At 39.7% G+C, this 15,594-nt stretch overlaps 2 pseudogenes; one reads left to right on the top strand and one right to left on the bottom strand.

Annotated features, from left to right (window-relative positions):
- The first annotated feature begins 4,174 nt into the window (after nt 1-4,174).
- LOC102837490 lies at nt 4,175-4,936 on the top strand (annotated as a pseudogene).
- A 2,548-nt stretch (nt 4,937-7,484) lies between these two features.
- Nucleotides 7,485-15,594, bottom strand: part of LOC102836102 — a 33,030-nt pseudogene continuing 24,920 nt past the window's right edge.

Genomic DNA, 15,594 nt, shown 5'->3' with positions numbered 1-15,594 from the left:
AGCAGTAGGCCACTAGGTAGGTTAACCCCACGTTTCATGGTTGAAACCCACCAACCAGTCCTTGGAAATCCTATACAGGCCTGCTATGAATCATAGCTGACTCAATGGGACCAACTCAACTTCACATAACAACAACAACAATGCTTGACCATATCATAGATGTGCTTGTGCAGCAAAGGTATACCTATGTATAGGTATCGTCTTTCAAACCCTTATAGTGGCCATACTCCTACTATCCCTCCCATACCCATTCGGTATGTATATCTGTCCATGTATCTACCCACAGAACATTATTCCAGGGTTGTGTGTATAACGTTATTTATGTCTTTAAGTTTTGCATACTTACCTGGGTTTTTACTACTCTTCATCATTTTTCTTTAAACCTCACCTGAGTTAAAGTTTGTCTATCATCTAGGCAGTGAATTATTTTTCCTTCTCTCCCACCTCTGGCAACCATCAAAGAATGTTTCTTTTATCTTGAAAATCTTTTCTTAAGTTTTCACAATAGTGTTCTCATATAATATGTGTCCTTCTGTGATTGAAAAATTTTGCATAACATAAATGTCTTCCAGGTTCTTTTGTGATTGAGAAATTTCACTCCAGGTGAATAAATGTGCTCCAGGTTCATCCATGTTATGAGGTGTTTCACAGATTCATCATTATTATTCAGTGTTACATAGTATTCCATTGGGTGTATGCACTTTATCCATTCTTTCATTGATGTGTATTTTGTTGTCTCCATCTTTTTGTTATTATGTATAGTACTTCCATGAAGTAAAGTTTTGTCTTTTTTTTAAATTTCCTTTCTCTGGGCAAAAGAGTCAGAAATTCATCCACCCTCACTGGCTCCAAAATGTCTGGGGCCAAGAAAATTTAAAATTTGATGATGTATTTTCCTCTTTTTACAGGATTCTTCTATAGATTATTATTATTTTTTTCTTAATCAAAATACTCACTAGTGGTAACTCTTCTCATCTCATGTGAAAGGGAGCAATTATCCACTTGCCCAGTGGTTAATCTTATGATGCTTGAATATCTTTTTTCCTCTGTTTTTCCAGGTGAATAGAGAAACAGTGTTGTGTTTTTATATATTTGACAACAACCTGCAAGCTTTTAAGACCCTAGGCACTATGCAAAGAACTTAGAAGTAGAACAGAACCACTTAAAACAGTAATAGGCCAATTAACTGGATAATCCATGAAACTCTTACCCTAAACCTCAAATTACAATCCCAAGAGGTGTTTTAATGTACATAAACAGCCTCAGCCACCAATGGTCTGTCAGTGTTGCTATGATTCTGGAAGCTAGGCCATGGGTATTTTAAATGCCAGTAAGGTCACTCACTTTGGACAGGTTAATGATTGGAATCCACCTGGTCCACAGAACAAAGATGTGCCCATCTGCATCTATAACGATTATTGTCATGGAAACTATTGAGCAGTTTCTATGAGTTGGAATCAACCCAACAACCCCCAAACCATTTTTTAAAAAACATTCAATGATAAAAGTTATTCATTTGAATTAGTTGGGAATTTTAGAAAAATAAATATATGCATATTGATTGGAAACTGATTTACTTTGGAAAAATTACTTTCCCCCTCTTTCCTTGCTGTACTCTTTGGAGAGATTCACTGTGCTCAACGCATACTTAAAAGAGTGTGGAGTTATGCTCCATGTTTCTGAGGCAGAAACTGCCTAGATTATTTAGATGCTTCTATAAGGAAGATTTGTCTTTTAACCCTCATTTATTTATTTGATAATTGGTCTACCACTTTCTGGCACTATAAGATGCTCTAGATTCACTTTGTTCTATCCCATTATAGAATTAACCTTTGTCAAAGACTCCTGCTTCCTTTTACTGGAAAGTAATTCTAGAAAGTAAAACTGAATACTAGATGTGCTACTGGGAACAGCAATCCTCAAATGGCAGAGGATGGAAATGTGTGGTGTCATTGAATCAGCTTCAACTCAGCAATCCTGTCTAGGGTTTCTGAGGCTTTAACTCTTTGCAGAGCAAAAAAAAAACTTTATCTTTCTTCCATTGAGAATCTGGTGGTCTTGGCCAGCTGACCTTGTGATTCACAGTCCAGTTCTCATCCTACAGAGCCACCACACTCCTCATGAATACACATATTTCTATATGTAATATGTGTGCTAGTTTCCTAAGGCTAGGTTTACAAAGTATCAAAAACTGTTGTTGTGTTGTTGTTACATGCCGTAGAATCAGTTCCTACTTATAGCGATCCTGTACAAGGTTTTTGAAGTGGGGTTGGTGGGTTTGTACAATCAACCATCTGGTTTACAGTCCAATCAGTGGTTATTCTATAGTACCACACCAAAAATAGGTGGCTTAAAATAACAGAAAGTAATTTTCACACAATTCTGAAGCTAGAATTCTGTAGGCAAGGTGTGTAACCAGGACATGCTCTTTCTGATGACTCTTGGAGAAGATTCTTCCTTTCCTCTTCCTAGCTTCTGGCAAATCCTGGCAATTCTTGGTTTCCCATGGTTTGCAGTGACATTATTCCAATTTCTACCTCCATTTTCACATGACTGTCTTTCTTTCTTTCTTTTTTTTTTTGTTTTGTTTCCTATAAGACGACTACTCATAACGCACAGTCCTAGTGTGGTGCTAAGGGTTAATGAGGCAGACTACAAAGCTGTTTGAACTACAAGGTCGGTGGTTCAAGCTCATCAGCTGCTCCTCAGAAATCCTATACAGGGTCACTATGAGTCGGAACTGACTTGACAGCAGTTAGCAACAACAACAACAACAATATGGCTTCATGTTAACTGCGAATACCTTCAAAAACCCTATTTAAAAGCATAGTGCATTCATAAGTACCAGAGATTAGGATTTCAACAAATATTTTTGTGAAACACTATTTAATCTTTAATACTATCTCTATTAAGCTAAATATGAATTCATATCATATATCTCCAATTTTATTGGCAAAGTGGCAGCATCGATGGGCTGAAGTGTGGCAACAAATTGTGAGGTTGGCTCAGGATCGGGCAGGGTTTCGTTCTGTTGTGCATAGGGTCGCTCTGAGTAGGTACCGACTCCAGGGCACCTAACAACAACAATCCGTTAGAGTTGGGTCATTCTAGCTTCTTTGCCTGGTTTCTGTAACCTCCTAATCTAATAGTGAGAAATTTGGTTCCCACAACATTTATCTATGTTGTTGCTGTTGTCAAGTGCCATCGAGTCGGTTCCGACCCATAGCGACCCTGTATAGGGTTTCCAAGGAACAGCTGGTGAGCCTGAACTGCCGACCTAGCAGTTCAAACGGCTTTGCAGTCTGGCGCATTAACCCACAGCGCCACACCAGGACTACATTTATATATGTAGTGACGTTCAATTCCATTCTCTATGCATAACATAAAGCTTTGAAGGGAAGTGGATTTTATTGACTAGAGTATTGTGCTTAAGTACAATTTCTTCACACTACCTTAGTATTATAAGAGAGTAAGTCAAAAGGTATTGTTGCTAGGGTTTCAGTTCAGACACGCATGGGTTGATTCCAAACAAAACTTGTCTATGCATGCCTCTTGCTATCAGTGCGTGACTACAGAGAAGTTCTCTTGGTAACATACTTGTCTTAGTTTTGTTGGGGTGCCTTCAAACAAACAAACAAAAAGATACAATCAAAGCAAGAGCTTTTGAGGGGATTTACTGGACTAGTTGAATTCAAAACAAGGAGATCAGTCTAGAAGGTTATGGCAACTGGATTTTTGGTTTTTGAGATCACAAAGGGATAATCTTGACAGATATTCTCAAAGGACACAGGACCATCATTGGGACTTATTATGAAGACAATTGCAAACTATGCTTGTAAGAAAAAGACCAGGAAAGTTGCACAGGGGAATTTTTTCACATCACTAGATTATTTGGAATGTTTCTATGAAGAAGCATTAATCCAATAAGGAAGCAAATAATCCAAAAAAGACCTGCTCATTTTTCAAGGATAGCACAGGTTGTTTTACGAGAATTTCATTAAGAAACTACTCCAGGCCATTTTGTCGGAGCCTGCGACCGAGTGGGAGTGGAGTGTAGCTGACATTGTTGCCGACTCTTTCCTCCTCCCCACGGTCCAGTTAGCGGGTTGATTAGGCCATCGGCCCTAAAGCCGAGATTTGTGTCGTATTTAGTTCTGGAGAACGCCTGGCTAACATGAGTCATGTAGAGGAGAACAACTTCGAGGGCAAAGAGTCTCACTCTCAGTCAAAATCTCCAAAGGGAATTCCTGCTCCTGTAAAATCGGAGAGCAGGTCAGGATCTCATAGTCCGTCAAGGGTTTCCAAACACTCTGAATCCCATTCTCGATCAAGATCAAAATCCAGGAGACGATCTTGATGCATATCATACACACCAGAACACCGACATCGAAGGAGCAGAAGTCGAAGGCACTTTCCAATGTCTAACCGCAGAAGACATACAGGAAGCAGAGCAAATCCAGATCCTAACACTTGTCTTGGAGTGTTGGGCCTCAGTTTATACACAAGAGAGAGAGATCTACATGAAATATTTTCTAGATATGGACCACTGAGTGGTGTCAATGTGGTTTATGATCAACGAACTGGATGGTCTCGAGGATTTGCATTTGTTTACTTTGAAAGAATAGATGACTCAAAGGAGACTATGGAAAGAGCAAATGGAATAGAGCTCAATGGCAGAAGAATTTGTGTGGATTATTCTATCACCAAGAGAGCACTTACACCTACACCAGGCGTCTACATGGGCAGACCAACTCTTAGCGGTGGTGGTGGAGGCGGTGGTGGCAGACATCGAGATTCCTACTGTGATAGAGGATATGATCGTGGGTATGACAGATATGAAGACTATGATTACCGCTACAGAAGATCACCTTCTCCTTATTATAGTAGATAAAGATCACGATCAAGATATCGTTCTTACAGCCCAAGACGCTATTGATAAATTGAATGGTTGCAGTTAAGAACATGCCTTGGTTTTTATTTTCCTTTTCTCTTTTTAAATTCTTGATTTCCTCAAGTCTAATCTTGCCTACTCTTTAAAAAAGAATCCCCCCCCCCAAAAAAAAAAGAAGAAAAATATCTTTAATTGTGTTCCTGTTTTCCACTCTTTATTACACCCTCGGAGATGTCTTTGTTATTAAGTAGTTAACCATCTTGAGTCAAAAAAGGATTCCCCAGTGTTATGTTTTGTAAATTATTTTACTTTGCTTTTACAGAAAATTAACTCATAGCAGGAACTTTTTTAAGCACTGAAGAGCAGAGATGTCAGCTTGAGGACTAAGGTGCGCCTGACCTAAGCCATGGTGTTTTCAATAACCTCATATGGATGCGAAAGCTGGACAGTGAATAAGGAAGATCGTAGAAGAATTGATGCCTTTGAGTTGTGGTGTTGGAGGAGAATACTGAAAGTGCCATGGACTGCCAAAAGAACCAATAGATCTGTTTTGGAAGAAGTACAACCAGAGTGCTCCTTGGAGGCCAAGATGGCTAAGCTTCGCCTCTCCTACTTTGGACACATTGTCAGGAGAGAACAGTCGCTGGAGAAGGATGTCATGCTGATAAGGTGGAGGGTCAGAAAAAAAAGAGGAAGATCCCCAACGAGATGGATCAGCCAGGTGACATCATTGATGGACTCAAGTGTGGCAGCGGTAGTGAGGTTGGCCCAGGATCGGACATTGTTTCATTCTGCTGTGCATGGGGTCGCTATGAGTCGGTTCCAACTCGATGGCACCTGACAACAACAGCAATCAAATATGGAAAGAAATTGACTATTTTAAAGCTTCTTGTGTTAGGCATTGTATTAAGAGACTTGCGTTTATGAATGTTTTCTTTTTTTAAACTTTATTTTGGGTTAGATAGTAACATAAAGTAGCTCAGTCGTGTGAAGTTTGTCTGGGGTGGCATGGAGCAGTCGAATAATTGAATGTAGAAAGTTTGAAGCGGTAGAAGAAAACATTTAGTCATTTATTTTAAAGAATGAAGTTGTTGAACACTAAAAATTAAGTCTTTGCTTTTTTAGAGATGAAAAACTTGTGGACATATTGTATTTGAAATACATCTTTAAACCTTACAAAGTTGAATGTGATTTTGTATATGTGTGTCTGTTAAACATATTGAACTTTAAATATTCCCTTAATCAGTAAAGGATAACCCTTATTTATTAACTAGAGCAGTTGTGTGATTTGCTGTTAAATTTTTTGGTATTGGGATAATGGTTAGTGTATAGTCCTTAGAAGGTATGTGTGGGAAAAGTAGTTTCCTTTCAAATAAAAGTTAATCTCTTTGGAAAAAAAAAAAAAAAAGATACTACTCCATTTACCTTACAGTCCTGATCTTGCACCTCCAGGCTTCTTATTACCAAAATTTAAAGAACATTGAAACAGAATATTATTACAGTCTCTCGAGGATTCCAATAACGCCATTTTGATGTGGTGTATATCAAAGAGTGCAGAATTCTTTGGGGGAAAGGTTAGAGAGATGGAAATACCACTTTCAGAAGTTTATAAACATGAGTGGAAGATATGTCAAGAAACAATAGCTTCACAGTTGGGTATTATAGTTTAATAAAGGCTTCTTTGATTTTTGTAGCAATTCTTTTAGATTTATCCTCATACAAATTCAGTGGGGCAAAGGTTAACATGAGTTCTTATGATAGTATATATACTTGTTAGAAAAATGTTTGCTGACCTCCTTTTGAGAGTAATATATATATATATCTTCTCCACTGATTCAGGCTAGGCCACTTACCTTATTTCAACCAAAGTAATGTTATAATTAATTTCAAAAGAGTTGAGTACCGAGTATATGGGTCACCTGTTGTTTCCTTATGCTAACCTGCATCAGAGAATTAAAATGTAATGGAGGTGCAATTTCTTCTCAATTCACCTGTAATGTAAGCAAAAAAATAATCATGTTTGCTGTTTTAAGTCAGTGTAATAATAAGGTTGTTTATTATAGATCAGCAGCCTAATCTATCCTGTAAATAACTGATAAACTTGTTGTGAAGTAGGAGGTGATAATTTCGTATTCCTGTTTTCTTAAAAGCAACTAAGTGACTCATATTATGGATATTGTGTAAGGGTCTCCTGAAGGGTTTTCTTGATAACACTTAATACTGTATCCATGCTAAAAGAATAAAAACACCTAATTCAGTCAGAACATGTGAATCTTGACTACAATTAATTAATCCTATTATGCCCACATCTCAGGCTGGGTTCTTTAGAGAAGCAAAACCAGAGCAACTCATATAAGTATATAGGAAAAGAGCAGTTTATATCATCGCAATGGCTCACTGTTGTAGAGATAGGAAAATCCCAAGTACAGGTCAGCTGAGCCAAGATTTGCAAGTGGGTCCAATAGTGCCCAGTCCTGGCCAGGTGAATTAAGATTGTCAGGCAGGCCTGGAAGACAGGAATTCCAAGTTCAGGCACAGAACACGAGCAGAGTGCTGGAGCAGGGGTGCAGCTGAGTGGCAGGTGACTAAGGCCTTAGTGGGTATACTGCCGAACCGGTGGTGCAGAGAACAGGAGCCAGGGCAACAAGAACAGGCATTTCGGGCCCTCTGGTGGGTGTCTGATTTTCCAGGTACACTCAGCTTGCAGATTGAATAGGGAAACACACAATAGAGCAGTACACTGGCTCAGGTTCAAAGAACCAGAGTTTGGAGGACAACCCAATGCAAGATCCAAATCAAGTAGGAAACAGAGAGAGACTTTCTTGCATGTCCAGAAGAAATGTTCCCAATACGTGGGACACAGTGTTGTTTTCTGCTGCTCACAGATGGGGCACTCAGCAGTGACTGTAACCAAATCAGCTTTGGTGAGTGGATGTACATGCTGCTGAGTCCATCCATAGACTCCATCTCTGCCACCATGGCCACTTTGTTCATGAGTCCATTGGGCAATGACAGCAGTGGCTGGAGAAGGAACATGATTACTGTCTATTTGGTTGTTAAAATCCTCCTCTGCTGAGATGACTCTTTGGTGCTCATTCATATGAGACACGAATATCATAACTTTTTTGGCCTATTAAGAGAGGTCTAGCCATAAAATTTGTGTCCACACCTTATTGTCATCAACTTTTACATTTTCCTTCCAAGACCCTTACCATTCAGTGAAAACATTGGCCACAGCCCATGAATCAGTATAAATTGCACTTTTATTTCTTTTTCCAAGCAAAATTAACAACCAGGTGCACTGCTTGAAGTTTGGCCCATCAGGACTATTTCTCTTCACCTTCAGGGTAGTCTCAGAAAAGGCTTGAAGTGCAGCTGTTGTCTACTCCCAAGTGGTGCCTGAATATCATGTAGAACTATCTGTAAGCCAAGCACGAGATTTCTAGTCCTCAGTCAGCTCTTCATAAGGAACTCCCTATGAGGTCATACGTGTAACCTGGAAGAGAAAAAGTAATGTGACAGGAGTGGAGACCTTGGGCATTTGGGCCAATTCCTCATGCAACTCACTCATGCTTTCAGGCCTAGCTCTAGCCTGGTCTCATAGATACCACATATTCCACTTAATAATGGAGTGCTGCTGTGCACATCCAACTTTATGACTCTGTGGATCAGACAACACCCAGTTCATGATGCGTAGCTCTGGTCACATGGTGACTTCAGGGGCCATGGTTAGGCATTCAATCTCTACTAAGGTCGAGTAACAAGCCAAAAGCTGTATCTCAAAAGAGTGTGAGTTATCTGTAGAGGATGGTAGGGCTTTGCTCCAAATGTTAAGGGTCTGTGCTGTAATCCACCAATAGAGGCCTGCCAAAGACTCCAAACTGCATCTCAATCTGACACTGACACTTCAAGCACTGTTAGAAATGCTGGATCATATGGTTCAAGTGGCAGAGCGGCCTGCACAACCTCTTGCTGAGCTTTCTATTATTGTGGGCCCTACTCAAAATTAGCAGATTTTTGAGTCACTTCATAAATATGCCTGTGTAGCACACCCAAATAAGGAATCTGTTTCCTCCAAAATCCAGAAAGGTCTATCAGGCATTGTACCTCTTTTTTAAATGTGGGATGAGCCAAATGAAATAACTTATCCTTCACTTTAATAGGAATATCTCTGCATGCTCCACACCAATGAATCCCTAGAAATTTCTGATGTGAGAGGTGCCTGAAGCTTTGTTGGGCTAATTTCCCACCCTCTCGCACCCAGTATTATTTACTGTATTATCAGTAAATCTATAGTCATTGATACTTACTTCTTCCTCACTGGGATCAATAAGCATAATGTCATCAATGTAATGAACCCTTGTGATATCTTGGGACAGAGAAAGACAATCAAGGTCCCTGTAGATTAAATTATGACATAGAGTTACAGAGATGAAGTACCCATGAGGTAGGACTATGGAAGTGTACTTGGCCTTGTCAGCTGAAGGCAAACTGCTTCTGGTGATCCTTAAAAACTGGAATTGAGAAAAAGGCATTGGTCAGATCAAATTCTGCATGCCAGATACCAGGAGATTTGCTCAAACAAAGAAACAACATCTGGAGCAGCAGCAGAAATTGTGTTTACCACCTGGTTAAGCTTATACCAGTGCTGTTTGCCAAGGTCCATCTGTTTTTTGCACAGGTAAGCTAGGCAAATTAAATGGAAATATGGTGGGAATTACCACACCTGCATCCTTCAAGTCCTTGATTGTAGCACTAGTCTCTGAAAACTCTCTAGGAATGTGACATTGCTATTGGTACACCGTCTTGCTAGGTAAAGGTAGTTCTAATGGTTCCCACTTGGCTTTTCAAACCATAATGTCCCATATTCCATATTTAAAGGATCCCATATGTGGGTTCTGCAAGTTTCTGATTATGTCTATTCTGATTATGCATATTGGAACTGGGAAAATCAGTGAGACAGACCTGAGCGAAGACCCATTGATAACTTGACCTTGAAATGCCCCCACCCTGACTGGTGGGTTACAGTGATGTTTTGGGTCTTCTGGAACAATTGTCAATTCAGAACCAGTGTCCACTAATCCCCCAAAATTCTTAAAGCTTTTCCTCCAATGAACAGTCACCCTTGTAAAAGGATGTAGATCCCTTTGTGAAAGACTGGATGAAAAACTCACAGCTGACAGTAAACTGGCTCAAGTCTGAGAACTGATTGACAGGCCATGACTCTCTATTCTGCCAATCCAAATTAGACTGCTGTTCATTTGGCCCAGAGTTCTTTGTCTTGTACAAATCCAGTAAATACCTGATAAATTTTCCCATCTATTTCACTCCTAGGGACATCCTGCTAATTAGCCAATGACGTAAGTCCACCTGAATCAGACTATTCCAATCACTGTTTTGATTCTGCTCTCCATTATGGTAACCACACCCACATTGTCTTTGTTGATTAAATTGTTGCCACTTGGCTACTACCACCTTCCAGTCCTATTATGGCTAGGTGTCTTAATCAATTAGGACAGTTCCTACTGTCTAATCTGGTTTACATAATATAGCAATCATAGTCTTTGGATACTTTCCTCTATGGAATATTAAGACAGGTCTGGTACTTCAACTTGATGTATTGTAGACCACCGTGTAGTCCATGCTTTAGTGAACCAACCAGTAAACTACTAGATGACTTCTAAGCTCCTGAGGTGAAACACTGAGTAAAGAATATGTCCTTAGTGGGCCCATTCAACAAACTCAGACGACTGACCCTATATTCTTTGTACCATTATCCCACAGACTTAATAGTCATTCCCACACAGTTCACCTATTTTCTGTTTATACATATTAGAAAATCAAGCAGTTCTTTTGGAGTGCAGTATATTTTTTCCTATGTCACAAATATTAATTCACCCTTTGAGGCTCAAGAGGACTTATGTACAGTTATAGGTCTTTTTTGTTGTTGTTGTTATGTGCCATTGACTCAATTCTGACCTATATTGTTGTTGTTAGGTGCCATTGAGTAGGTACTGACTCATAGCAACCTTATACACAGCAGAAGGAAACACTGACTAGTCTTGGGACAGCCTCACAATTGTTGCCACACTTGAGCCCATTTATGTTGCCATTTTTCCTATCCATCTCACTAGGGGTCTTCCTCTTTTCCTCTGACCCTCCACCTTACCAAACATGATATCTTTCTCCAGTGATTGGTCCCTCCTGATAATATGTCTGAAGTATGAGAGATGAAGTTTGGTCATCCTGGTTTCCAAGGATCACTTTGGCTACACTTCTTCCAACACGTATCTGTTGGTTATTTTGGCAGACCATGATACTTTCAATATTCTCCTCCAAAACCATAACTCAAATGCATCAATTCTTCTAGGGTCTTCCTTATTCACTGTCCAACTTTCACATGCATATGAGGTTATTGAAAATACCATGGCTTTGGTTAGGCACACCTTAATACTCAAGCTGACATCTTCGCTCTTCAACACTTTTAAAAGGTCTTGTGCATCAGATTTACCTAATGCAATACATCATTCAATTTCTTGACTGCTGCTTTCGTGAGTGTTGATAGTTGATCCAAGAAGAATGAAGTCTTACCTGACTTCAATGGCTGGATGACCAGAGCTCAAGTATAAGAAGAAAGAAGAGGAACAAAAGAGTAATCTGATACAATTTGATGAATTTGACCTACACCTATAGATGCAGTAGCTCAAAAGATGGAACTAATCTTTACAGAGAAGATCATTCCCACCCCCTCAATATACATGCTAGACAGGGATGGGCAACTTGGACATTGACTACCCAAAATAGCCGGGGGTGGGGGTGGGGGTGGAGAGAGAGGGCTATAAAGGGAAGAAGTGATTGGCTTACAAGCTTTCAAGAGGGAGTCTAGATCCAGAGGGCATGGAGGAAGGTAGAATCTCCACTGACTAGTATCAAATCTGTCTGGCAGAACTGATGAAAGGAGATGGGGATAGCATGCATGTGGTACAATAGTGAATAATTAATAGCAGGACTGACTGTGAGGGCTAGAAATGTAAAGGTAGACATTTTGTAGCTAAAGGAAGGAAGTGGTTGACTTTGCAGGCCAGGAACAGAGACCCCTGGGACTATCAAGGGAGAAGAGTGGAGTGCAGGACCCTACCCAGAGAAGCAGTGATGCCAGAGATGGAGGAAGAGACAATGACATGGAGAGGTGGAGTGGCTGGGGACTTTAGACCCAGAGAGGGACAGGGTCTGTGTGCTTATGACCAGAAGGCATACCCTTTGGTTGGTTGATGATGAATGGAGGGGATTGTAACCATGGCAATGTAATGATATATGATAGAATGAATGTAAAGCTAATGTTCTCCATTGTAAACTATCACATAATTCATAATAAAACAGTTAAAAAGAAAAAACAAAGAATGAAGTCTTTTCTCCGTTGACAAGAATGTTGTTTACTGGTCCACTGGTGAGGATTTTTGTTTTCTTTACATTGAAATTCAATCCATACCAAAGGCTGTGGTCTTTGATCTACATCAGTATTTTAAGTTCTCTTCTCTTTCAGCAAGCAAGGTTGTATCATCTGCATATTGCAGGTTGTTAATGAGTCTTCTTCCAATCCTGATGACATGTTTTTCTTCATATAGTCAGCCTCTCAGATTATTTGCTCAGCATACAGGTTGAATAAATATGGTGAAAGCATACAACCCCGTGGCACACCTGTTTTGATTTTAAACAGTCAGTGTTCACATGTTCTGTTAGAACAACTGCTTCTTGGTCCATGTACAGATTCCTCATGAGCACAGTTAAGTGTTCCAGAATACTCATACTTTGCAGTGTTGTCCATAGCTTGTCATGATCCACACAATCAAGAGCCTCTGTGTAGTCAATAAAGCACAGGTAAGCATCTTTCTGGTATTCTCTGCTTTCAGCCAAGATCCATCTGATGTCATCAATGATATCCCTCACTCCACATCCTCTTCTGAATCCAGTTTGAACCTCTAGAAATTCTCTGTCAATGTATTCTTGCAGCTGTTTCTGTATTAACTTTAGTAAAGCTTTCCTTGCATGGGATATCAAAGATATTGTCTGACGATTTCCGCATTCCATCACCTCTCTTGGGAATGGGCACCATGATCAAATTTTGTGAAACCAGTGATTTGTTCATTTCAAATACCTTCTTTAGAGAACATAAGAGACAATTATACACATGGACCTTACCATATGTAATACACAGAAAGCAAACTGACTACATCTGTGGAAAGAGACGGTGGAAAAGTTCCATATCATCACAGTCAAAACAAGGCCAGGGGCTGATTGTGGAACAGACCATCAATTGCTTGTATGCAAATTCAGACTGAAGCAGCAATAAATGAAAAAAGTCCACAAGAGCCAAAATATGACCCTGAATATATTCCACCTGAATTTAGAGATCATCTAAAGAATAGATTTGATACATTAAACACTGAAGACCGAAGACCAGAAGAGTTGTGGGATGATATCAAGAACATCATACAGGAAGAAAGCAAAAAAGTCATTAAGAAGACAAGAAAAAAGGAAAAGATTAAAATGGATGTCATGAGAGACACTGAAACTTGCTCTCCAGTTAAGAGATGCTAAAACAAATGTAAGAAATGAGGAGGTCCAAGAGATGAACAGAAAATTTCAAATTTCAGCTTGAGAAGACAAAGTCAAATATCACAGCGAAATGTGCCAAGATCTGGAGTCAGAAAACTAAAAAGGAAGAACATGCTCAGCATTTCTCAATTGGAGGAAATGAAGAAAAAATTCAATCCTCAACTTTCATTACTGAAGGATTCTCTGGGCAAATTATTGAATGATGCAGAAAGCATCAAGAGAAGATGAAAGAAATACACAGAGTAACTGTACCAAAAGGAAATGGTTAATGTTCAACCATTTCAAGAGGTAGCATATGATCAAGAGCCAATGATACTGAAGGAGGAAGTCCAAGGTGCATTGAAGGAATTGGCAAGGAACAAGGCACCAGGAATAGATGGAATAAAAATTGAAATCTTTTAAGAAAGTGAGGCGGCACTGGAGGCACTCACTCATCTATGCCAAGAAATTTGGAAGACAACTATCTGGCCAACTGATTGAAGAGATCCATATTTGTGTCCATTACAAAAAGAAGTGACCCAATGGAATGCGGAAATCATCTGACAATATCTTTCATATTCCATGCAAGTGAAGTTTTACTAAAGGTAATACAGAAACGGTTGCAAGCATACATTGACAGAGAACTTCCAGAGGTTCAAGCCAGATTCAGAAGAGGATGTAGAATGTGGAATATCATTGGTGATGTCTGATGGATCATGGCTGAAAGCAGAGAATTCCAGAATTATGTTTACATGTGCTTTATTGACTAAGCAAAGGCTTTCGACTGTGTGGATTATGACAAGTTATGGACAACATTGCAAACAAAGTATGAGTATTCTGGATCACTTAATTGTTCTCATGAGGAATCTGTACATGGGCCAAGAGGCAGTTTTATAAACAGAACATGGGAACTCTAAATGATTTAAAATTAAGAAAGGTGACCTATAGAGACCCTGTATAGGGTTTCCTAAGAGTGGCTCGTGAACTTGAATCACTGACCTTGTGATTAAGACCAACTTTCCAATCCAGTGCATTAACCTATAATGCCACAACAGAACACCAGTTATAAGTGTAGACGATTCCTAGGAATGTTCAGTAATGTCTTGCAAAACATTTGCCTTAGGTGATGCCTCAGGCACCCTCTCAGTAGGCACAGTTGAGTTAATCTCATCAAGAGTGGACAAAGGAGATGTTTTTATTTATAATGGAGTAATCTTTTCAATTGGGAGAAGCGGATCTGTTGGCCACAGTGATTCTTTGGGATCGACAATCTCTGTGTCTCCAGGTACCTGTATATCTTCCAAAAGGTCCCTATCCCAAGATTCAAGATCCCATTTCTTCCTAATCAATGCCTTCACTTTAGCATTAGACACCATTCCACATGGTAGTTGAACCAGCATTGTAATTCATCCATTCTTACAATAAGATTTTGGATTTAGGTTTGGGCAAGAGCTCTCTGGTAGCGTAGTGATTACAAATCGGTCAGCAGCTCAAAACTACCAGCTGTTCCGTGAGAGAAAGATGAGGCTTTCTGCTCCTGTAAAGATTGGCAGCCTCGGAAACCCTGTGCAGGATCACTAGGAGTTGGAACCAACTCCATGGTACTTAACAACAACGACTATAGGAGAGTAAGCTTTTCTTTTAGGGCACAAGAGGAAGCTTAGAGGTCTTTTATGTGGGTGTTTGAGCCATGACTTTAACCCTGAGTGCTTCTCTTTCTTTTACCAACTTTGTCTATTGTAAGCAGGGCCAACCAACAAGCTTCTCTGTAATTCTCATCCTGACAAAATTGTAGATAACTAACATACACACAGTCACTCAGAGTCTTACTTCTTCCCAGTACACGATCAGCTGGTGGTGATATTTTGCTTATCAATGTTGCCACGTCATGCCATGGATTAGCAGCACCTTCACTCTCTTAAATAGTCCAGGCAGAATTATCAGTTCCTTTAAATTTAGTTAGACTTGAAAATCAATTGTAAAAACTCATTCTTGTGTTCTTGTGATACTGTTTCTCTAGAACCACTCTTGGTACCAAATGTCTTATACTGAGTTCTCTAGAGAAGCAAAACCAGTGTAACACACACACACACACACACACACACACA

Source organism: Chrysochloris asiatica, unplaced genomic scaffold, assembly GCF_000296735.1.
Source record: "Chrysochloris asiatica unplaced genomic scaffold, ChrAsi1.0 scaffold00002, whole genome shotgun sequence".
Classification (NCBI taxonomy): Eukaryota; Metazoa; Chordata; class Mammalia; order Afrosoricida; family Chrysochloridae; genus Chrysochloris; species Chrysochloris asiatica.
Note: the sequence above shows the minus strand (reverse complement) of the source record. Positions and strands in the feature narration are given on the sequence as shown.